At 40.2% G+C, this 24585-nt stretch overlaps 1 protein-coding gene across 6 annotated transcripts in view; it reads left to right on the top strand.

Annotated features, from left to right (window-relative positions):
- Positions 1-1932: 1932 nt before the first annotated feature.
- Positions 1933-24585, top strand: part of tenm2a (teneurin transmembrane protein 2a) — a 207608-nt gene continuing 184955 nt past the window's right edge. For 3 of the 6 annotated variants that reach the window (XM_067598778.1, XM_067598779.1, XM_067598777.1), the window contains exons 1-2: positions 1933-2449; positions 22907-23021. The gene's annotated coding sequence lies outside the window, so the exon portion shown is untranslated. Of the gene's footprint in view, positions 2450-18570; positions 23022-24585 lie in introns of those variants that run through there. The other 3 variants (XM_067598781.1, XM_067598780.1, XM_067598776.1) reach the window with 2 other exon arrangements.

Here is a 24585-nt window from a genome sequence, read left to right as displayed (position 1 = left end):
ATTATTGCACAGGTGAATAGATGCGATAGAAAGGCTGCAGTTTTTAACTAATTAGCCATAGACTGTTGTCATAGTTTGCCTTTAAGGAGAAAAAACTATTCAAGACTGGCAGAAAAGTAGAAGAGAAAAGGTGAATTGCCAGTGGTAATTTCGATACCACTAGAGGCCCTTAGTTTGCCCTAATGTGGTAAAAGAGAGGGTGGAGCATCGCCATGACTGATCCTGCAGTATGACAGGAGGAGGCCCATGGGCAGCCTTTAGGCAAAGCCTGGCGGCTGTCGACTCTACGGAGGTTGATTTTAAACCGATGAGCAAAATGCTAGTCAGCCACCCGTGGCTGCAGCTTCTGGGCGATCTAATCTGGACTTGTCCACTGGCTGGTGTCCACATCTATGCTCGCTGGCTAAGTGTTGGCCTGTTATAGGACATATTAGGGCTAATCTCTAGGTGTGTCCATATGCAAGGACTTAAGTGCAGATGGATGGAAAGGACAGATTTAATACTGCTGACATCATTACTTTCAAATCCCAACTAACACCCGGAAAATGAGGAGGGGGGTGAGGGATGCAAATGTCTTTATTATATTTTCATCATATTAATCTTGGTTCTTACAGTCTGTGGAATAACAGTTTATATGGCTGCAAGCTATAACTCATATTTGTCGATAAGCTTATGTTGCCATACTGTACTTTAACTACACTTTTACTTTTAGTTAATTATCTTTAAGAAAACAAATCTCAGCAGAGGGCTGTATGGGGAACTGTAAAGCTCTGGATAAGCAGCACCTGCATGATTAAGAATGAGTACTGTGGGACCAAGTCAAAGCTGTGTGTTTTTTTCTTTTTTTTTAGGTTATCACTTAGGGACTTTAAAATGGTTCAGTACGCCATCCTACCTTCATCTGCATTTTTCATCTCAAACTGCACCTGTGTTACCCACTAGAGATCCGATGATTCCCTTCTCTTCCCTTTCACCCTTCACTCTGGATTTAATCATGCCATCTGTGAATTCCAATCAAGTCAAGGATTCAAAATTTTACTTACCTTAAAAGCTGACATGCTTATTTGTCTCAATTGATATATGAACGGTGCTCAGGGTAATGTATTGCTAAACCAAAATAGGAAATGAAATAGTAAAAAATAAATAAATAAATATAGCCAAAAGTGGGAGGTTTATGTCCCCTGCCAATCCCCAGTTATGCATTAAAATGCCTCTGAAATGAAATCTTTATCAAAAGAGCCACAAGGTTCTCCTTACAAGGTGTTTTCAAATAAGCAGGCGTTATTATCATACCTCCATTGGGAAATATGCATTTACAGCTTGGAGAGTGAGAGGCAATAGGGTAACTGTTAACAATGTTTTCCCTAGTTATGGTGCATAATTGCATGCTTCTGTTATTGCACCTTTCTACTGCTGCTAATACAGAGAAAGCCCATTAGACAGTGTGCTAATGTGAACAGTAGCCTGCAGTGCAGTGGGTGTTTAAAAAGAGATGCATGAGGACCACTGTAATGAGCAGTAGGCCGTGGAAGGAGGGTACTACACCCAAAGCAGGCATGCTCAAACTCTGAAAAATACCATCAGAGTCAACTTCTCCTGTTAGGCTGTATATGCTGCTTATTTGGAATGATGGAACTGACCTTTTATTCCTGTAATACATGTAAGTTATCATATAACACAGACATCACAGCATGATAAAGCATTGCATTTACTTTTAAACTTACAGTCCACGAAATATATATTTTAAAATAATGAGTCTGTGTGATTTCCACTTAAGGAAATATAAGGATCTGAGCATAATTTAAAAAAATTCTAATAGTTTAATTGCTTTCACTATATCTGATCTCTTCCTGTCATCTTGTAAGGATGCAGCTGCATTCAGAAGTCCACAGTGGATTAGTTTCCACATGCGCTGATAATGACCATTGACTTGGCCTGGCCGTGAACGCGCGCTCCGCGAAGTCACGGTCATTCCTCTAGACTGTGTGTGAATGGTCGCTCCCTGGGTGCCGCTGCACGCAGCCTTTACTGATCTGGCCGTCGCTCGCGTTCAGAGCATGCCCGCCTGACCGCCGTTTCTCCGCTCTGAAGAGAATCAACGGAAGACGTGCCGTGTGCGCACAGCTGCGTTCGTCCGGTTTTTGGTCCATCTTGTGCAGTCAGCGTTGTTCCCCTGTAACGAGCATCAGCGCGGAATGGATTGCTCCGTTTCATTCCCGATTTGGTGAGATGTTGCACTGGATGCTTATAGCCTACCCTTTACATCAGCTCACCCCTGTGCGTTCATCTCACTCTGTATGCAGTAGCGCCTTGTCAGCGTAGACAGGGCAAAGAAAAGTATGCAATAAACAAGTGTCAAGTCGCTTCGGGCTGTTCGATTGGAGGGAAGGAAAAGTTGAAGTTGAAGACGGAGGATTATGCAGTGAGTGCCGCGCATTGCTGGAATCAGGTACGTGATGTTTTAAAATATATAGCTTTTCCTGTGGAAACGATGCTTTCGCGCCACTGTTGTTTACACACCAGCATCTGTGACCACAAACAGTGTGTGCGCAATCAGTTCTTGTGTCAAGTAGAACGGGGAGGGCAGCGCAGAGCGATGACATTGAAGTGCCTTTTATCGGAATAACATTTGTGGTCTTAATGCGAGCCTGCTCTTGACCGGCGTTGGTCACACAGGGCTTCGTTCGAGTGTCTGCAGTGTCGTTTATGTATCATCTGTCCATCTGCCTGGTTTGTAGTCCCTAGGCAGGGATGACCTTAGGCTACGTGAATCGCTATGGAGTTTGTGGTTTAAGAGACTGCATAGAGCACATCTGCACGCACATCCTCTTGATATCTCTAAAAAAAAAAAAAATCACACATGTCCCGAGTGTGAGGAGCTTCTCTGTCTTCAGAGGTCCATGGCGGAATGTGAGACCTGATTGGAAGAGCAGGGGCTCAACCTTTAATTCCTATCCGATTCATTTATGGCTACCGCAGCGCAGCATCTTCCTCTCAACGCTCACTTGATGCGTGAGAAAGTGAGTTTGTCCTTTGAAAAAAAAAAAAAAAGGTGCTTCCACTTCATCATGACAAAGATGGAGTTACTGGCGTGCTTTAATTGGCCGCTTGACCTGTCATTACCGCTCTCCTCTCCTCAGGATGGCCACTACTCTGCGTCTCTGCGGTGCGTCTGACCGGCCACAGCTGCTTATTTCAGCCTCTCCTCATTAACAGTTAATCTGTTCAAAAGCATCAATTGCTGCAACGCTCTTTGTATCTTCTACAACATTTGTATCCTTTCATATTTCACCCATGCTTACATGCTGCCATGTATTGGATTAGAAATGCATTATGCTTTGTGGAGATCAAAATCAAAGGTTCAGACAGCCTAGGTGCTTGTGTGTTGTGCTGAATTTTAATATTTTTCTTCTGCTGCCATGCTCTGTGTTTTTGGTGACACAGAGAGGCTGAAAGCCACAGTCCAGCTGGCCTCCCTCAAGCTGCAGTGAGGACCATAACGCTGCAGGACGCAGCTCACTCATGAATGAATATTCATTGAGCATGAGCAAACTCTTCGTTAAAGATTCGATGCAATATGTGGTGCGTGGAGTTTAAGGTTGCATTAGAATACAGTGTCTGAAAAACTTTTGGAGTCAGTTGTGTATCAAGTAGGGTGTCAAGGGATAAGGCCCACACACCAGCTGTAGATCCCAGAGCCTGGCAGTCATCAGCACCTCATGACACGAAAACACACACAGATGCCATGCAGATCTTGATGATGAGGCACCCTGCTGAGATTCACACTTCATTCTAACTGGTACAGTTTCTCTCTGTGGCCCTTCTATCTCCTCCTCCACCTTTAGTTCACTTCAAGCCTGCCTGTGTCTGTGTGATCTCTCACGCTCTTTGATCTCTCTCCCGCTTTCCATCCCTCCATCTTGAGCTTTTGATAGTGGCATATAAATCAAAAAGAAAGCAAAGCCCTCAGATTGCTGTGCGATCATTACTGACACACATTTAAATATATGGAAATAAGTGCATATTGTGTGCCTTTGCTATGTCTGTTTTACTCACGGGCAAGTACAACCACCATGTCCCTTCAGTCTTTAACCTGCCAGGCGTAATCATTATGACCAGTGTGTTGTAGCTGTGTGTCTGTACATACGTGTAGTGAGACTCAGTCTTAAGTGCTGCTAATAAGAGCTCACACTGGACAGCAGCAGGTCATGTCAACCACAATCTCCAGACAAGCCCTCAGGGTGTCCCATTTGGCACGGGTATACACACACATACACACATACACATATACACACACACACATAAACAAGCCTGAGAGGTTTAGTCTTGACACAAGAGTCTGAGCACTAGGGGTTCTGAGTCCATGTCCTTGGTGGACCTTCACAACTATTCAACAAGATTAACTGTCTGCTGTTACCATGGAAATACACTGTAGATTGACTTTTACACACGCAAACCTTCGTGTGAACGCAGGATAGTCGTTAATTCACATGTGAATATGATCAGAGAGTGAATCTCTCTCTGTTTAATCTGTCTCTTTCCCCACTCTCACTTCCTCTATGTGGGTTACGTATTTATACATACATTTTACTGCAACACCTGTGAGGCCTGGAAAGAGGAGCATCAATCTTCATTAGACTGAAATGAGGCTGGCCCTGTTGAATAAATGACTATCATTGAGTATGTGTGTGTGTGTGTGTGTGTGTGTGTGTTTGGTTGTGTGTATGCGTGTGCACGTGTGCTTGTGTTGAGCCCTGTAGCCTGCTCTGACCCAGCTGACAGATGACTGCAGTGATTTCCAGGGTTCAGCAGATTAGGGGATTAAAGACTGAAGGCTTCACACAATAACCCTAATGCATGTGCACATCGGCGAACGTGCACACTCACACACACGCGCATCAAATAAACACACACTCCTGGGGCCGTGGGGCTGTTCAGAGGTCAGTGATATCCAGTACCACCCCTCTACTCTGTGTATTGTCCTGTGTTGTGCAGATAGGGCCGTCCACGTTCACACAGGCAAACAGATGGAAAAGAGCATTAGAAAACCTCATGGGTCCAATTTCACTAATGCCATTTTCACACTATAGGCGCAACCCATATTGGTTCTGAGAGCCCGGTTAATACATTTTGTCCTTCCCAACCAATTCTGAACCCACTCAGTGTTAGATAATAAACCGACATAGTGGGCTGAATGTTTCCGACTAGGCCTGTGCGATTTTGTTCCCGATTTAAAGCCAAAAGTCCCTTTCAAATACAAAATAGGCTCCATTGTGTTCATTGTTTAAAATTCTGTCAATGATAACTACATTGCAGCGTGTTAACTGATGTCATAACAAAAAGCTGCTCATTTGTCTCTCAGATGTAATTACCTGAGAGGCAGTATAAAGTGTCCCTTATTTGTATACGATTTCACATTTCACTGTTTTGGTTTTGGAAACAGCCGTTTGCTGAATGGTGTTCAGGTTTTTCCTTCACCTGGACATTTTAACGAGGTGTGAAATGCTAAGCACTGTTGCCCCTGGCAGCAAAACCACATAAATATTAGCAAGTTTGAAAATACCTTAAATCTATTACATTTACTGTTGGGACTTAAGTTAGATTTTGTGTTACATGTTGCAATAAAAAATCAAACATGGCAATAAAAATAACAGCCACAGCTCTGTCTCACAAAGCTGGCTATCATGACATCGCTAAATTTAAATATGACATGTAAACGACTAAGCCTCTATTATTTTGTGAAAAGAAATGAAACAAGCAAATCACATTGACTTATTTCATATATTTGCTTAGCTTGAATGAAAGTAAAATATCTAGAATAATCATTAGTTACTGTTCAGCAACTATAGATGGATCCAATGTTGATCCAGTGTTTTTGTGTTTGTTTGAGCTCAGAGATACTTGAATTTCAATGTAGATGTAATACCTCTCTACCAGAAGTAAAGGCAGCGATGCCATACATACAAGTTTAAATTTAGATATCAGATGTCTCACACTGACCAGCCAACACCTCCTGAGGTGAAATGGGAAAAGGCACAAGTTCTTTGTAAGCGGTGCTCAGCCGTTTTTTATCTGGCCTTAATTAAGCCATTTATTGTCATTTCATGTCCATGACAATAAAACTAGAGATGCAAATTGTAAGTTTACAGTATTCTTCTTACAATTTGCATAGAAAGCTGTGATTATCAAATGATAAAAATGATAATTTGTTTATTTCTCACTGAAATGTGTTTTGACTGCAGGAAAATGATGATGACAAATTTATCCATTTCATACAGACTTCTGTGCCTGAACACTCAAATACCCAACATAAATTCAAACACAGCAAAAATTAAGACACAAAATTGAACAAAAGTCAACTTAAAATCAGAGTTACATTTTTAACTATACAAATGCTCACAGATTGTCAATGTTCACAATGAGACCAGTTATTAACCAGCAACTTGTGCCCATGAAGCAATCAGCAATGACTTTCTGCTTTCTTACGGCAAGTGAAGCCATCATGGAAAGTTTGGAGTTAGCATTTATTTCCAGAAACATCTTCAACCAAACATAATGCAAATTTTGCCCAGAATAAGGGTATAAGTGAATTCATGTTTCTCATTCAGCAGAGAAATGGAACTGGGAGTTACTGGGTTACTGAGTTACCGTTCGTTGTCATTCAGTCGTCTCTTTTTTCCCCTTGCTCACTCATTGACTACTTTCATGGGTTACTTATCCACTAAGTATTTGCAAATGCCCGGAAGATGTCGGGTTATTGTCCCGCCCACAACTCAACCAAATATGATTGGCTAAGACAATTGTCAGAAACAAATTCATGCCCACATTGACTTGAATTATACAGGCGTTCTTTACAGCTACTGAAGGTCCTGGCAGGGGGAAGTCGCTGATTCACCCAGATACCATCAGAAGAAAGATTGTGATTGGTCCATTTCCCGTTCTGTAATATTAACCCACTGTTTGTGACAAGACATGTTAATTCAAGTTTATAACCTATGATCTAGAAATTATTACTATTATTTCAGTGAATCTAAATAATTAAAAAAAAAATATTAATTAGGAGAACAAAAATTCTTTCAATATTTTTTCTTAGGCCTTTACTGAACACCTTGAAGGCCCAGAGAGTTCTCCTCTTTCCCTAGCAGATCTACACACCTGCAGTGTAAACCCTCCATTGTTCTTTTTGTTGTTATTGTTGTTTTTAAGCCCTTTCCACAAGCAGGTCTTGAATGGCTCAGAGGTTAACAGAGGTGAGGGCATGGATGCTATTTTATCAGCTAAAATCATTTTTGAAATACAGCAAACACTGTTGTTGTATGGTACATTACACCCTAGCACCTTATCATTTGAGACAGAACAGGATAGGTGGTAATGGAAGCAGAAAGAACCTCTTGTCACCACTGATTAACTAAGAACATTGACCTTTAGAAAGAGGAGAGGTAGGTGATGGTCTTCGTGACAGAATATGGAGAGGATATTGTTTATACTGTTGCTGTAATTGTCAGGATGTGAGAAGTAAAAAGAAAATACTAAGCTTGGTGGCATAGCTCTATTACAGGCTGTTCTAGCCGTCCTACCCTCTCAGCTATTTCACAAGCTCATGGCTTTTTTTGAGCCAGACATACAATCAGCTCAGTGTCATAAATCCACATCCAGATAGGAAAAAAACACTTGGTTTCATTCCTGTTACTATATATCCTATGGCCTAGTTTGGCCTCCGATAGTAGCTTTTAGGGTGGCATGAGATATCACTGTGTCAGAAAGGCTTTGATGAGAATGGACCAACTGAGTTTTCCCCCTCATTTCTATTGCGTGGTGGACTACTTACTGTCCCCCTCCACATTTCCTGCTCTAGCTGTCCAGCCCTCAATTTGATCCATTCATGCTTCATTGTCCTCTCTGTTTCACATTTCAACATTTCAACTTTCAACATTAATTGTGCTCCTTCAGGGAGCTTGCCAAGGCATATGTAGGAATAGCATTCTGCGGTTTTTTAACAGGCTAAAATTACAAAGACTTGCTGATGAAGGAGCAAATTACATTAATTGCTGTAATGGATTAATTGGTGGTTAGATGTTAGATGAAAGAAATGGTTGATGGCATATCCCATTGCTTTCTTGAGAGATGTTTTAAGGCTTTTGGGTTTGAAAGTTAAAGTCTGGTTAAATTTCACATGTGACAGTAATACCTCTGTACTAACTGTAAATTAGATGAAGTCCTCTCTAATAATCTTACATGACTTGTGTCTTAACTTGCTCCATCAAATCTAACCAAACAACTGTAATCATAATTCTGCTGTATCGCGTTTTATCACAAGTATAATGCATTAATGATTAAAAATAAAATTCTTCTTTTGCCAGACAATTTTGTGCCATCTATCTTGTGGGTTTGGATGAGAAAGGAAAATCAGTTGTGTACAGAGGTTGGCATGGTTATTCTGCAGCAGCCTTGAGTCAGTTTTTCATTATTTAATTAAAGTAGAGGTGCAGTGGATCATAGTGTGTAATGCACTACCACAAAAAAACAAAGCCCATATCTCTTTATTGGAACAATGATGCTCAAAATGGCTGCCAAAACACATATTAGAAGAAGTGAAATTGCCCACAGAGACCCAAACTCAATGTGGAAACAATTATTGATGCTGTAGTTGAAGAGAGAACATTTGAATACATAGCAGTTCTTGGAACCAGCATCTATCTAACATTACATATTGGCTTCAGCTTTCAGATTTACTACAATTGAATATTGTTAATGTTGAGTTTGGTTGTCAATGATTTTTCTAAAAAAGAAATCTGAAGGCCATCTGTACTCCATCACACTCCTTCTGACCTTCATCTTTTTTTAAAGGGGTTTTGTGTAGCTAAGACCACAGTGCTCACTGTTGTTCAATGTGTGTCCGCATGTGTGTGGCGTATGACACCCAGCATTAGCTGTGCTTTAGAAAAAGTGACGCTTGTAGAGAGCAGCCTTCATTTTGGATTACCATGCCCATGGATCCTGTGGGTTTTTGTGTTGGAAGCGATGGCAGAGTGGGATGATATTTACTACATCTGTCTGACAGCTGACCGACTGGTTTTAACTCATCCTCCTCACATGCTCATGGCGCTTTGTTGTGAGCATCCTGGTTGAATTCGAGTAAAGTCTGTAACTCATGTGCCTGCTTGCACTCAGGGATCATGGCTAATACCAGACTTTGAGCATATACCAGTCTGTATAAGACCACTAGTGGATGATTTAGCAGAGGTTTTCCACACCAGGAAACAAAGACAAATGACAGCCCAATGAGTGATGTGTTTGTGTAGTTATGTGCAGTGTCCATGTTGATGTCTTAGCAAAGGAGAGCACTGTCAATCATCTGTCACTTCAAATGGCACCTACTATATATATAAAAACGGGTTAAATGCTAACCCCGTTGTAATTTTTGTCTCATTGAAGATGAACCTAACTCAAGCGAAATGCCTGTTGAGCCTTGCCAGACCACGATGAATCAAACAGAATTTCTTGGCGGGCTTTGCAAAGCTAATTTTTACACAAAGTAACCAAGGAAAGCCTTCATCTGTTGGCCCTGGTGTAGAAAGACAGGCTTTTTCAAACTATTTCCCATTAGTATGGAGAAGCAGGTATTCTCCCCTACAAATTACAAATTCTCCCACTACTTCCTCCTGTCTCCTTTTTGAGAAATGCAGTGCAAAGTGGACTTGTCCCCTGCTGCCCTTAAGGGGAAGGTGTGGCTGGTTGAGTCATGCTGAAAGAGACTGCCCAGTCATTGCTGGGACATACATATCCATTTCAGTCCTGATCCTTTTGCTCCTTCGGACAGGAAATGTAGTTACAGCAATCAAGGATGATACTTAAGCATGCTTTGCAGCAGTGAACTTGCTTAATAGCCTTGGACTTTTGCATTTCTAAGTACACTTCATCTGAGGGCTATGCAGGTTACTCAAGTGTCTGCTGTAACCCCGACTAGCTGAGGACATATCTGCTAAGGGGCTTGTCCTTATTAGCAAATATGCATCCAGGCACACACACGCACGCAAACTCGCAATTCCAGTAACTGTGGCTTTGCCATTTACTGTACACTAACTCCCTTACCCTTGATTTGTGGGATCATTCAATTCCATGCCTTTCGCAGCCAATGAAATAACCACAAACTCTCTGTGGCAGCCGATGAATTCTGGAAATTTAGTGTGCTTTCCATCCCTCTACTGCTTATCCTCTCCCTCCTTCTCTCTGTCTCTCTTTTTAAGCAGACATGCCTAGTTACAGTCTAAAATGGCCTTGTGAAGGAGGACGGGAGTTAAGATGGCATCCCCAGAGACTTTTCAGAGAAGTAATTTAATAAACTGTGATATTTTCCAACTCCACAAGGGAAAGGGAATAGGCTCAGAAAAGTAATATAACTCAGCTGTTGAATTTTTAATATTAAGGAATCAATTTCCTGCACTTGAACATAACCAAGGAAGGCTTTTTTTTTCTTCACATGGGTCACAAGATGCACAGTACAGCATTGACTTCCGGCTAGCTTCCTGCTCTCACTGATATCATAGTGGGAAGGCGTAAAGGTTTGATCAAAACATTTGTTCAAGAGCGTCTCTTGGCTCCCATTTGCCCTTGAACATTTGAGTAGCAGCTGGAATGGCTGTCCTAAGCACAGTCACTGCTGAGAAAGTGGAATATTAACTACCTTACAAGAATGGATTCATGTCCTTGTTCATGAATAATAGAACTATGAGGACAAAAAACACAATCTAAACTCCAAGATTTGAGAGTGTTAGGTATGTATATTCATGTGTGCAGAGACATTTTGGTGCTGCTTTCATGCAGACTTCAAAATGTGATCTCACCTCTTTCTATGCCTGTTTTGGGCAGACTCTGGAAATGTGACATGGCTCTACAGTTTCTGGCAAGCGTCCTTTAAAGGGATGCACCCATACAGTGTCTGGCTGTTAGGTTCATATTGATTTCTAAATTATATCTATAGCCAAACAAAGACAACCAATCGACCATGTTCAGATGTTAGAAGGAGGGTTCTATTGAGATAATATTTCACTTTCAGGTAGGGCTTGACATAGTTCAAATCACTCTCACAATAGAATGGAAAGATATTTTCCATTTTCCAATATTGAGATTTATCACAATAAGGCAGGTATATGCAAATTCATAATCATAAATGCAGAGCTTATTTTCAAAGCAATGATCCAGCATTGCTATTAAGCTAAAGCTTCAATAACTGGTTTTGTTTTTAGTTACAGTTTGTGAAGAATCATTAATTTGGATGACAGAAATGTATATATGATATGATCATACTATCAATATATGATTTAGCTTAAAGCTAAACTATAGCACTGAATTATTGCTGAGTGTTACTTCCAGGCCAAATTAAATGGTTTTACAACCTGGTATTTTACAAATTATATTCATGTTGGACAATTTCACTTTGAACACTTTACATTAACGCCAACCTTGTGTGTGTCCTTTATGTAGCAAGGGAGAATGTAAGGGTGTGGAGGTCGTGGTGGTGGTTGGGTGTGTAGTGCCAAGTGTCTTAGTTGCTAAACCATGACCATACCATAACCACTAATTATTTGCCATAATCACAATCTATTCCTAATCTTAACCATCTCAAGGCACAGGTCAATATTGTAGAAATAAGTTATCTAAAAATGTTGGCATTAAAGGTTAAAAAGTTAAGTTTTGTCACTGAAAATAACCAGATTTTTGTAGACCTACAACTCACACCTGCAATCCTGTCCTTGTTTACCTTCAAATTATGATTTACAGAAACACTCCCATTCAGTTTTTTATTTTAATTCTCTCAATAATTTTGACCTTAACAGACTTCCATACATTTGATTGATCATTAGTTTGGCACTGGTATTTGATAATTAGCTCTGTTTCGTGCCTTTCACACTTCTGTCAAGGCTGTTGGCTGGTTTGTTTACTGCAGATATGCAATGACACTCCTTTTACCCTGACTCCACCGCTACGTGTGGCAGTGAGAGAGAGAGAGAGAGAGAGAGAAAGAGAGAGAGAAAGAGAGAGAGAGAGAGGGGTCAGGTGATGATTTATGACCGCGATGCTGCATTCCAGCACAGGATGATTAATCTCTTCTGGGAACACTTCGCGAGTACAAGTTTAACCTACCTCGGCCTTGCACACGCATGCACGTACACGCACACACACACACACACAAACACACATTCACAATACTGTGCACACAAAAACACAAACACACACATGCGTAACCACACGCGCGCTCTGCATGCCTGACAAGCAGGACATAAACGCAGGGGCAGAGTGCATGTAGGTGCTTTTGTATGCAATTCATGTGCAGCAGCCCCCCACCACCACCCCACCCCATGCATACACACAACCCCACCCCACGTACACACATCCCCTCTTTTAGTCTCTGCCTCCCTTGTTCATCCTCTCTTTTTCTCTCTTCTCACTGACCTCGGTGGTGCAATGTCTTACATTCACCCCTCTCCTCTTTCGCCTCGTCCATTCATCACAAAGAGTCACAGATGCTCACACTCACACACAGAGAAAGAAAGGGAGGGAGAGAAAGAATGAGAGAGCCTCCGTATAAGACCATTTGGCACCAGTACCAGTGAGCATAAGGCTATAGGATTAGTGCTGCTAGGTGCTAAAAGCTTCTTAATATCAATCAATCAATCAATCAATCAAGTTTATTTGTCACATGTAATCATAGAAGGTATAATCACAGTTAAATGTGAGGGGGGTGGGAGGGAGGGGGTACAGCTGTGTGTGTCTGTGTGTGCAGAAGTGTGCGTATACAGGTGCTGTGCGCAGGTATAAATACTCTTCGGCAGTCCTGGGCCGGCACATTTAGAGGATAAGTGTAAATACCACAGGCTGCATCTGAAGCTCCATTACTTGAGCACACTTCAACAAATCATTCCACAGTTGTACTCATTGAAACACAGAGGGTGGTTGAACACATCTTTATTGTAATGAAGTCATTTATTGTAATGGAGAGCATTTACAGTCAACTGTAGCTTAGATTCCTACGCTTTTGTCATTACGGCTTCCTGTCTCTTTTTCTAGCCTGCTCTCTCTCTCTCTGCCTCAGTGTCTCTCTGTCTCTCTCCGTCTCTAGTGACCAGCTTTAGCCTGTGAATACAGTGACCTTCCCTCTCTCTTGAGAGCTGTATGTTTTGTTTTTTTGTTTTTTGGGGGGGTTTTCGTGGGAATAGAATTTGCAATCATTGCAATTTTTTTTTCTCGTTTTCTTTTTTTAGAAACATGCTTTTGTGCAATTAGATGAAGCCTAATTTCCTCTTGCATATACACTAGGATTCATCAGGGGGAAATGTACAAACAAGAAGCAAAAAATTCCACCAAATAACAAAATGATTGTTAACATAACATTTAAAGAAGATAGGATATTTTTAAAGATTCACCCCTTTCGGATAGGATTAACATTACAGGGAGAGGTAGGAAATGAAGTATTCACCGTGCTGCTTGGTAATTTAACTCATTGTTCCGGATAGCATTTTAACTATGGAGGAATTACAGAGTAGAATAGACAGGACAACATCAAAAGCCTCCCCAGGGGGTACAGGAGAGTCGTGGCAAAGATACTGTGTGAGGTGAATTTCAGGCATAGCTCCTTCTCGAAGTCAAATCTTAACATACAGACATGAAACGCATATTGTATATTCCAGCGTGACTCACACTTCCCAAGGGTATCATTATATCTGATGTACATCACAAATAAACGTCTGTGAATCCACTGAGAAATCATAGAAAAAAAGACACTTCAGAACTTGCCTGAGAAAGATCACATTTAAAATTTATTCAGTATCAAAGCAATAAAATGATGGTTGTCCGTACATCAATGGGTACCTTGCAAACAGGAACTGCTAATAGCTGGTTTCAGTATACTTTTAATAGTATCATTAAACAAATATAAGCTAAAAACTGGACTCAAAGAGAATACCAGTACCTACGCTTAGCTGACATTACAACAGCCCCACTTTGTGAGCTTTTATGTGGTCTTGCTCTGCTGATTGTATTTATTTATTTCTGTGGTTATTTTGGTTCCAAAACAGGCCTATATGTTGGTGTTAGTATGTTTTCAGCTATCAGATTAGCAAAAATGTGTGTTGTAGAAGAACAAACAGCTCTTAAGCAGTGGAAAAATAAATCCGTCCCATCTGAATGGGGCTTTAGTCACATTTGTTGTTTATATATCAAAGATGTGCACTACAGCTTCAAACACATTATATGCTTTACAAGGTATCTTCTGAGTGATTTGGCTGTCACAAAATATCTTGCCAAGTTCCCTTGCATTGTTTATGAAATGCTGGCCCAGTATAAGCATTTTGGGGTTGTATGTACATATCATGAAACATACAATATAGGCCACAGAAAGCCAATATTACATCGCATCCATCAAGACCATTGTTCTTTATATTTATTATAATAAAAAATCTAGACTGAAATGTATTAATAACAATTAACAACAGACTTATTCACAATGAATGTATGATGCTAAATCATACAGTATAAAGTCCTTAGTGCCAGCTCCTCCCAGATCAACAAATTTTAAGCCGATCCTCCCAAACGCCACACACATAACATTCACATAATGGAGTGACCTATTTAAATTCCAGCTCCATACATCTATTACTACTGCTAACTTCCATTATATAGCCAGCAGCTGCTATTAGATTGCAACCTATTTCATTAACTAATGGTTATCCTTATCATTATTTCTACAATACACCAGGCGTTTAAACATACTTTTAATCATCCCTACTATAATGTCACGTGTGCACAGATAGTGCTGGACATGTTACGCCATGGCTCCATTCACACTATTCCCACAGGGGACTTGCTTTTGCTCTGCCCCAATATGAGATGGTTTTCTGATTGGATAGGACAGTGGCTTCAAATGGAGCCACTACAGGGGGGGTCAATACGATTTGTCATAGTAGTGAAGAATGAAAAAAGAAATCTGATTGAACTGTGTAATTAGCATATGTGCAGTGAACGGACGGTAAAAGAAAAGTAGCCAATTCAATAAGTCAAGTCGAACATACATATTCACACATGCTTGCATGCATATACCTTCATTTCTCTCATGTTAATCTTTTATTTAGCACCTGCTCAGTTCATAATATAGGCGGTGTCCATTATCAAATGTAAGGACCGGGGAGAGCAAAAGAGTACTGTATGAGAGAGAGGGGAGTAATGTAATCCTTTGTGAAAGTGCCATCATATCACCCAGCCCCACTCAATCTCCTCACCAGCAGCAGAATAGATGAATGTCCTGAATGATTCTAATCTCATCACACACATACACACATGTATACACACACAAGTATACACAGACAAGGACTTGTCTATTTGATGTTTACAAAGAGATGATGAATAGTAATAACACGAGTGGATGTTGTGATGTTATTGTGTATGAATATGCCCTCTGAGATGTTTGTGTGTGTGCATGTGTGTGGGGGGTTTGTATGTGAGTCGCATGTGTGTGTGTGTGTGAGTGAGTGTGTAGGAGTTATATTTGTATCTTCTGGTCAGAACATCCGTGCTTAAAGTTAATTCCTCAGCTTCTAATTGTGACCAGGTGTCTTTTCGCCTTAAGATTTCTATTTGTTTGTGTAGGTGTCGAGTCGTGATGGGGCTCCCGGTGTGATGTGACGCCGTAGATAATAAGAGCATGTCTCATCAGTGTGTGTGTGTGTGTCTGTGTGTGTATGTGTATTCAGGCAGAGTGCATGATTAGTCTAGACAATAGTCTCCACTGTCTTCTTTACGCCACAGTCGTTTCACATCGATTTCAAAATATGTCTGTTCTTAAGGAGGAAGGCCTGATAAGGACTGAGGATGGTTTTAGGGACGATGTGTTTGATTCGTACTGTTAAGTTATCTGAGTCTTTCAAGTTTGAATTGTTCCTTTTCATGCTTGTGTTTGATGTTCACATTGAGGATGTGGGATTTACCTTTGTTTTATTCAAGAGTTATTCACGGCCACTTTTACATGAGACACCATGATAATTTTATTAATTTCTTCCTAAGATGACAAAATTTATCAAGGACTGAATGAATTTGCAATTTATTCCCAGGGACACCAATTGGATTACATATATTGATTGACTACTATAATCATTTTAAATTGATGCAGCACAGTTACCATATTCCACAGATTTTCTTTAAAAATCAGAGATACAGAATGCTGACACACAAAATGCTATGTCACTATATATGTAAGTGAAACCGTTTTAAGTGTAAATATACTTATAACTTAATTGGTCAAAAACTGACTGATGAAGCAGTCTGTGACAGCAGTTGGAAATTAAATGATGTTATTTTATTATATATGTTAATTAATTGATTATGTTATTTGGGTTGAGCATATATGTTGCAGCTAAATTAGGATTAGGCCTGCTGCTACCTGCGAGACTGGAGTAGAAAGCTTTTTTTTTTTTCCTTTCAGAATTATTCTGGATTACTACACTGATTAATGTGACACCTCCAATGTTTTGCAGTCCTCCACTTTGGAATTTTTTATAAATCCAAACACAATCAGCTGCATGAAGTCACATGTCAGAGATCAACACATTTAAGGAGAAAAATGTATTTGCAGCCAGAAATGATTGCTTTGTGAATTTTCTTTGCATGTTTTCCAACAAATGTGAATGATGTTCAAAGTGAATCTCCAAAGGTTTATGACAGTGTGACCACCCCTTAACACTACAATCACCATGTTTACTAGCGCTTGCTGCTGATTTGAGCCAAAGAGAATGCACCTTTTGGTAAAATTACATTATGTATTCCATCATTGACCATCATGCATCTGTTGCAAAGCTAAACCCTGATTATGATAACAAAAACATTGTGTCAGAATGGTCAAAATAAGGAAAAAGATTGCATTAAATTAGCTCTGACTGAGTCGTACCCTTCCAGTGTGGTGACAGCCACACACGACTCTGTGATTAGACTTTAAATAGGACGTTTCCCTTAAACTGAAATTACTGTAAATATCATCTGGTGTAAAGCCAGCATAAGATATGTGAAAAGGCTTAAGTGCAATTTTGGTATAAGAGTTAGGCCTTTGCCTCTAACTACTCAGACTACATCTTAGTGTAAATACTCACATTCTGTGCTATTTTCATGGATTTAGTTTCATGGATTTTCATGGATTTAGTTTCTGAAGGCGCACCAACAAAATCACTTAAACTGCTTTCATGTTTATTATGTCTGCCTGTATTTCATTTTTTTCTCAACATGGATTTCATAACCCAAAAAGGAGCTAAATGCAGTGAGAGTCTGAGGCAGAATGGGAATACATTTGTTAAATCAGACGTACAGGTGCATGGCTGGTGGGATCATGTGGATTCATAGACAAAGATTATACACTCCATCAAACATCTCAGGCCATTGTATCCTCTCTTTCCTTTCTACACACCTGAATTCAGAACAATTTGTTCTTACCAATATCCAGCTTCTCTCCACATCCAGAAGTATATATATATCATCTTTGTTTTCCTCAGATTTCCCCAAATCATATGTGGCATTTTATAATTGTAGTGTGTGTGTAGCTGTAATAAATATTATGATATGGAAATCTGAAAGTGTCAAGACAGAAAACATCAATATTTGTATTTACAAGACTCAGATTTTACCTCACATGATTGAAACGAGCACTTATGTAAGAGATTAATCCCTACATCAAAGCATTCCTGTAAAATTTGTATCTAGGAGTTGAACCAATAATATATTGTGCCACAAAGTATGTAAACATTGTGATAAGGATTTGTGGAGCACATCCAGGTGCTGTCAGTTACAGTAGACGATGTTAACAACAGTTCACATCAACCAAAACTTCAAACTTCAATTCTGATCAAATGTTTTTTTTTTATTTCCTGTCAGGCATAAATCTATGACTGAGGTTTTTGTAGACACAGTTTTAAATCCAGTGCTGTGGATATACAGCACATCTGCACATTTTCATTATTATGAACACCATTTTTCTCCTGAGTTTTCATTATTGAATCTGCCTGTATACTGACTAGACACTTCAATATTTTTGGCACAATAGCAGCCTGCCAGGATGAAAGCAAAGCCATCAGTTCATTTGAGTCATATTTACTTGGGGATTGAAGAAATTTAAAATTAAGAAAATGTATGTATAAACAGAGAGCAAGGCACCGTCAATTGTTTTGGTGGATGTTCAACTGATGAGTTTAACTCTGTCTTGTGACCTGTGTTGCCTCACACCTCCGTTCTGTCGCATCGGTAAATTCCATCTTCAATAAATCGCACACTATAAAACATGAATACTAAACAATAACCATAAAAAGAAGGAAGAATCAGCAAAAAAACAATTTGACTGCATTCAAGACATGTTTTTGTTCCACAGCAAGGATTACGGTGGGGCTTTTAAACTGTTAGAATCCTGCTGATTTTTAATATCTTGTGTGATCTATTTGTGTCATAAGCTGCTAATAGCTAGAAGGAATCAGCGGAACACAGCAGGGGTGGTGCTCGCATAATGGATTGGTTATTTTATTTTTCTCCCCCAAAAAGAGATAGGATTGGGAATTTGTCTATCCCTCCCTCCTATATTCATCACTTTTGTCTCAGTTCTGTTTAACCAGAAAACATAGGTTTCTGTGGAATAATAGCGCTATAAAATCTCCCCCCGTACAGTTGTTTAGAGGCATGTGCTGGGCTGGCACTACCCAACACAAGCCAAGCCAGAACATAAAGTATATGATGAGGGCACAAATCCAGTGTAGATGGAATTTCATGAGCCTGTATTGACCAACGGCAAGTGGATATCACACTGGGTGAGCTGAACTTGAGGAACAGTGGGCGAGAGTGATTTTGAGAGCAGTGAAACTGTATTCTCCATTTCACAGTCACAGCACTGGCACAGTTGTGATAACAATGTGCCCTAAACCTGACTTATGTTCTTATTTATTTGGTCTGACCCACAGTTGCCTGACTATTATTCTGAGAAAAAGTAATTGCTAACAATGTACGCTCACACATTCCCTTCTCTGCTCTGGCTCGTCTTCCGCGCAGTAAAGCAGAGCTGCAGCTGATATGCATAATCACACTTTTTGAGACGGGTGACAGAGAGCTATTTTCAAAACCTCTTCCTGACAACAATTTTGGAAGTTTTCAGGACAATCAGCCTGCTAATTTTGTATTAATTAGCGACTAACTCTGAAAAGACAAAACAAGTTAATGGCTGTTTTTGGAGGGGGAAACAGGGGTGAAAAACGGGTTTTCGCTGCACAAAGGAAAGAAAGACACAAGAAGGAAAGAGGAAACTGGCACATAACTGATCCATGAATTTACATCATTGTTGATCATCTATAGGGACCAAACAATTCTCCATAGCAAATACTAAAATCTATAATGTTGGGCGATGTTGCATAAATGTTTTAGAATCACGGTGCTTGTTATGGGCTACACTGAGCCTCAGTGGACCAATTTAGCCGGCCTTATAATGGCATCTCTAATGCTCTAGTCTACATGAAAATAAACAAGTCTGTAAAAAGGAATATTAAATGCACTGTATTATTGCTTATTCCCAAAGAAACAAATTGATCTTTTTATGACATTCAATCTATAAAACAAGGCGGCAGCTATTTTACAGCAGTTATCATAAACAAACTGGTGAGCTGGGTTTTATTACCTTACATTTCAGCCTTGTGGATAGAATTTTTAAACTCATCTGATTGGCTACACCTGGTCTGCATGTCTGCATGAGTGTATGCAGGTACAGTAGATATGTGTCTGCTTGTGTGCATGTGGGTGATTTTGCGTGTGTGTGATCTCTGCCTTAGCTGTGAAATATGGCTGATTCCCTGATCCTGCAGGTTGAGGAGGGCTTTGGCTCTGTGCTGCTGACCCATCTGGACTGTTTGCCGGGTTTCATCCTCATCCCTGGACTACAGTTGGAGCATTGAAAGCTCATCTATGCAGCCTTGACTCAGTTCAGACCTACGGCATTACAGCTGTCACAAAATTTGAATGGTCATTGACCCAGTGTACCTTTGAAGATTTCGTGTGGCTCAATGTGTGAGTGTGCATCTGTAATCCTGTGGCAGATGTGGTTCTCAACTCACTGGTAGCAGCACACACACAGATATACAGAATACAGACAGATAATTCAAATTATTTTTTCATATTTTCCTATGCTACGGTAACGTTGATCCTTTTCAATCTGTTGTTAGTGACTTTAGCTCCCATCCAAATATCGTATCTCCTCTGTTTTTCTGCCCATCTTATCCCAGAGCTCAAGCTGGATGTGACCTCCTACACACACTATGAGAGCCAAAGAGGATCAGCGCTCAGATTCACTCAGATTACCACCTTCTTTGTCGCTCTCTCTCTCTCTCTCCCTCTCTGTCTCCCTCCCTTTTTTTTTCTATCCTGTCCACGTAGCGATGAATGGCTACTCCATCCAGAAGTTACATTTGGACAAGAACAAATAGCACAACAGGCACACACGCAGACAGACACCGCTGCAGGGCTGGGTAACATTTGAGGGGCAGGATAATGTCAGCTGACTGAGGCCTTGGTGGCTCCCAGTCATCCATGGCTGCCAACTTCACTAACGTCAGCTCCGCTCTCAGTAATAGGACAAAGGCAGCCTGTTTTTTGCTGCAGCTTTTATTAGGGCAGTTCATCTGTGCGTGTGTGTGTGTGTGAGTGAACCAGAGAGAGACAAAAAGACAGAAAGGGAAGAGGAGGAGCATAGTGAGCATTAATGGGACTTAGTGTCTTTTTTTTGTGACCAGCGAGTATAGCAGGACAGTAGGACAAGGCCTCAAAAATGACAGCAACCTAGTGCTGTTCTGGCTCGCCTGTGCTTTTTTTTCTCTTCCATGTGTTCATTTTCTTTATTTACACCTTGGTCGTATGCTTGTTGTCACCTCTACGATGTTCCTGTGTTTCAGGCCAAATGCTGCAAATATCTCCCTTTTCTATCCTCCAGGTATTCCTGCTGTCACTGCAGACCTCTCTCCTTTAACATCATCCTCCCACCATCCCACGCACATATGCACACATACATTCACACTTATCTCGAAACAGCCCGTTTTCACTGAACAAAAATATATTGAGATTTGAATACAATCACAAATGTTTACATCGGAATTTGACGTTTTGTTTCATCTGTTGGTTGGGACACGCTGCATCGGAGAAAACTTGCGGTAGACACATGTACAGATGTAAAAATTGCACTGAATTCACTTGGCCATTGTTACTTAACTCCCAGTCATCCTCCCACACACAGCAGCAGCAGGGCAGACAGCCTCTTGACACAGTTCCATTTAGCCCACACTCGTGCCGGAGGATTCAGCTAATAACTCACATAGACTCATAGAGCCATGGCATGGAACAATTACTTTCAAGAAGAATCATAGGAATCAGGGGAAATGAGAGAAAGCGTAACCTTGAGAGAGTATACTGTAGGATTTTTTTAATATCAGCCAAAACCCCTGCACTGAGAGTGATGTAGCATAAAAAAAAAAAAAATTCGAAAAAAAGAAAAAAAAAATCATCAGAGTTTGTTAATGAATCTCTGAACTGAAGTTGTATTACAGCACTCACTCATCACTATTCAAGGCCTCTCTCTCACTCTCTGCAGGCCAGAGAAACAGGCTGGAAAGAAAGCAGGAAAAAAAAAAACACTCCCAATGTGTCAGATATCGAACAGCTCTCCCAATAGAACAAAATTACCTGAAGCAACTGGGGACATTTAAGAAAACACACAACCCATCTATATTTCCCATTAAACACATAATTTGCTTATAGTGGTTATACAACACAACAAGACAGTGCCTATTGATCGTAAAATTAGCCCTACAGCTACAGGCGAGGTCCCTCTGCTCAATGGATATTAGACTGATGGAACAGATATTTGGTAATGAATGACTAGAAAACACAAAGAGATTACATGGCGTCTTGTGCATGTGGGTTTCATTATTGTCCACTGTTTTTCTTCTACATTCCAAAGACATGCCAATTAGTTGAAGTGGATGCTTAAATTCCCCATAGATTTGAATTTAAATGTGTTTGTCTGTTGCTATGGTCCGCAGTGGGGTGCAAGTTAATCAAAAAATGTAATCACCAAAAGTCAATTACTCATTACTCATTGAAAAAGTAACTACATAACTTTATTAATTAGTCATCAGCAAACATAATCTGTTATGTTAACTGTTGCGCCACTTTTGGTGCTCAGCACAGCTCTGTCAAAGGTGTGTTTAAACAAAAATTAAACAAGCCTACACACCATCAACAGCTAAGGCTAGCTTTACCCCAGTGACCGCAGCTCTCCAGAAGCCCCGTCGACACAGTGAAGCCAAAGAGTTCACACATCTTCTGGACAAAACAGATGATTTCCCAATGTAGACTTACCACCAGCTCCTTGTGTTCCCGGTTTATGATGGATATATCTAGGTACTGTTCCCCAGTGACTTTTCAAAGTGTGCAGCATAATAATTAATGTTTCTAGCATTTGCATTATTATTAGATCAGAGTGCACAAAGTGAGAAAAAACAACTGTCAAGCAACAGATTGTGATAGAGTGACGTACTGTTTCTGCACTCATCATTTATTTCATGGTGTGTATGCCTTTGGATAACCTGCCAAATTTGGACAATGCAATTTCACATATATGTACCGTAGAGATATTTCCAGCGCTACAGCTAGCTTTAAATTCAGACGGGAAGATCATCAATATTAAATATCAAGGAATTCAAGGAATTGTTTTTTCCAGAATTATGTCAGTATAATAGTTTATAGAATACATTTTTCATTTTTCTTGACCGAACACTTATGTTCATGCTGATATTAGATTAATGTTATCAATATTGCTATTGTTGTTGTTTTCTCTGGCCTCTCACAGAATCCAGGCACGTTTTCTGGAGTATGTCGAAAGGCTTCCTGGGAAATATAGAAAATCACTAACTGAAGCAGAAGTAGATGAAGGATGGTTGACAGAAAGTGGATACAACAGAAAGGTAAATTACACCGTTTAATCACAAAATAACTTGAATGCTTAGACATCAGACTGATAAAAGTAGATGAGGATAGAATTTCTCTAATAATGTATTATCTACTTAGCTCTTTTTAGAGATTTTGTCAGTTTTATTTAGTCTGTTAAGCGCTCTGACTCACACACTCAACCGTGTTGCAGTATTGGATTTAACTTACTCTGCTACTCCAACTAAGGCCATTGTTTTTCTCTTCTCTGACAGTGCTATGCATGGTTCATGGATAAACATACATTTATTTTTCACAGTATAAACAAAGTATGAGCAAAGTTCATGCTGTATTTGGGAGCTGTATTAGCTATTTTGCTTCTAGGTTAGCAAGCTAAACCACACGATATATAAGGCCAGCTCTTTTGCTCACATTTGAATCACAGATAGTTCTTTTAATATATGTGAGAATGTCAGTCTCAAATGTCATATTAAGTGTGGGAGGCTTCTGCAAATATGTGTTATCTATGAATTATGGGAAACACATTCACAGAAGGATGGAAACTGGGAAAAAAATGTTTATATTCCCACCAGTGTAATGAGTGAACTAAATATAAATGGAACAGATGTGCTGGTCAGATCTTACTGTAGGTGTCTGATTTGTGGAAGATGTTAAAGACTGTTTCAAGTAACATATTTTAATAGGGCGTGTGTGTGTGTGTGTGTGTGTGTGTGTGTGTGTGTGTGTGTGTGTGTGTGTGTGCGTGCGCTCACGTGTGTGTGCATGTGTGCGTGTTTCTTCGGGGGCGAGTTTCTTCCGCGGTTGTCTGTGGTTGAGTGGATAGAGCTCATTTGAGAAGACGCGATTTGAGGAGCGATCAGGGAATTCCTCCAACATCATGCTCCTATAAATCATCTCTTTAATCAGCCTGAAACTCCCTCTCAGCACACAGCTGACAAACACATACACAGGCACACGACGTTACAATGCAAGAAAAAAAAAAAAAAAAAGAAGCAGAAGCCTGCTGCAGGCTGACAGAGCGTGACAGCGTCACATAGCGAGGTAAACGACGAGCAAACCAAAGATAAAGGTGGAGTGACTGAATGAAGGGAAAGTAAGGCAGGCAGAGTAGAAGAGACATAGTTCACCCAGGTTGGCAGAGTCGGTGCCGAGCTGAGCAGTGCCAGGCTGGTAATTGGATCGGAGAGTCTATGGGGAGGAGTATAGACACTAGGGGAGAGATGAGGAGACTAGATTGCTAAAATCCCTGTCTCCTGAGCCTATCAGCCAAGAGAAGCGATCTATGGACAATATTACATATTCATTTAGTTGACAGAATTCAACATAGAGCCTAAACAAGGCCCAAACCTAATCATCATCCAAGCATTAACCCAGATCCTCTTGTGTCAAAAGAGCTTTTTTTCTATTTAAATATATAAGGATTTTGCTGCAAGGCATTTTAATCTGATATACATAGAAATGAAATGTCTGCACACTAGCAGAATCTACTGTATATTAATAACATCACTCTTGCTGATGTTCAGCCTGAATGAAAGAGACAGAGGGAGATAGAAAGAGATAGAGTTGTCCGATAGTTGTATT

This window comes from Thunnus thynnus, chromosome 9 (assembly GCF_963924715.1).
Source record: "Thunnus thynnus chromosome 9, fThuThy2.1, whole genome shotgun sequence".
In the NCBI taxonomy this organism is placed as follows: Eukaryota; Metazoa; Chordata; class Actinopteri; order Scombriformes; family Scombridae; genus Thunnus; species Thunnus thynnus.
The sequence above is the reverse complement of the archived record's forward strand: the minus strand, read 5'-3'. Positions and strand labels throughout refer to the sequence as shown.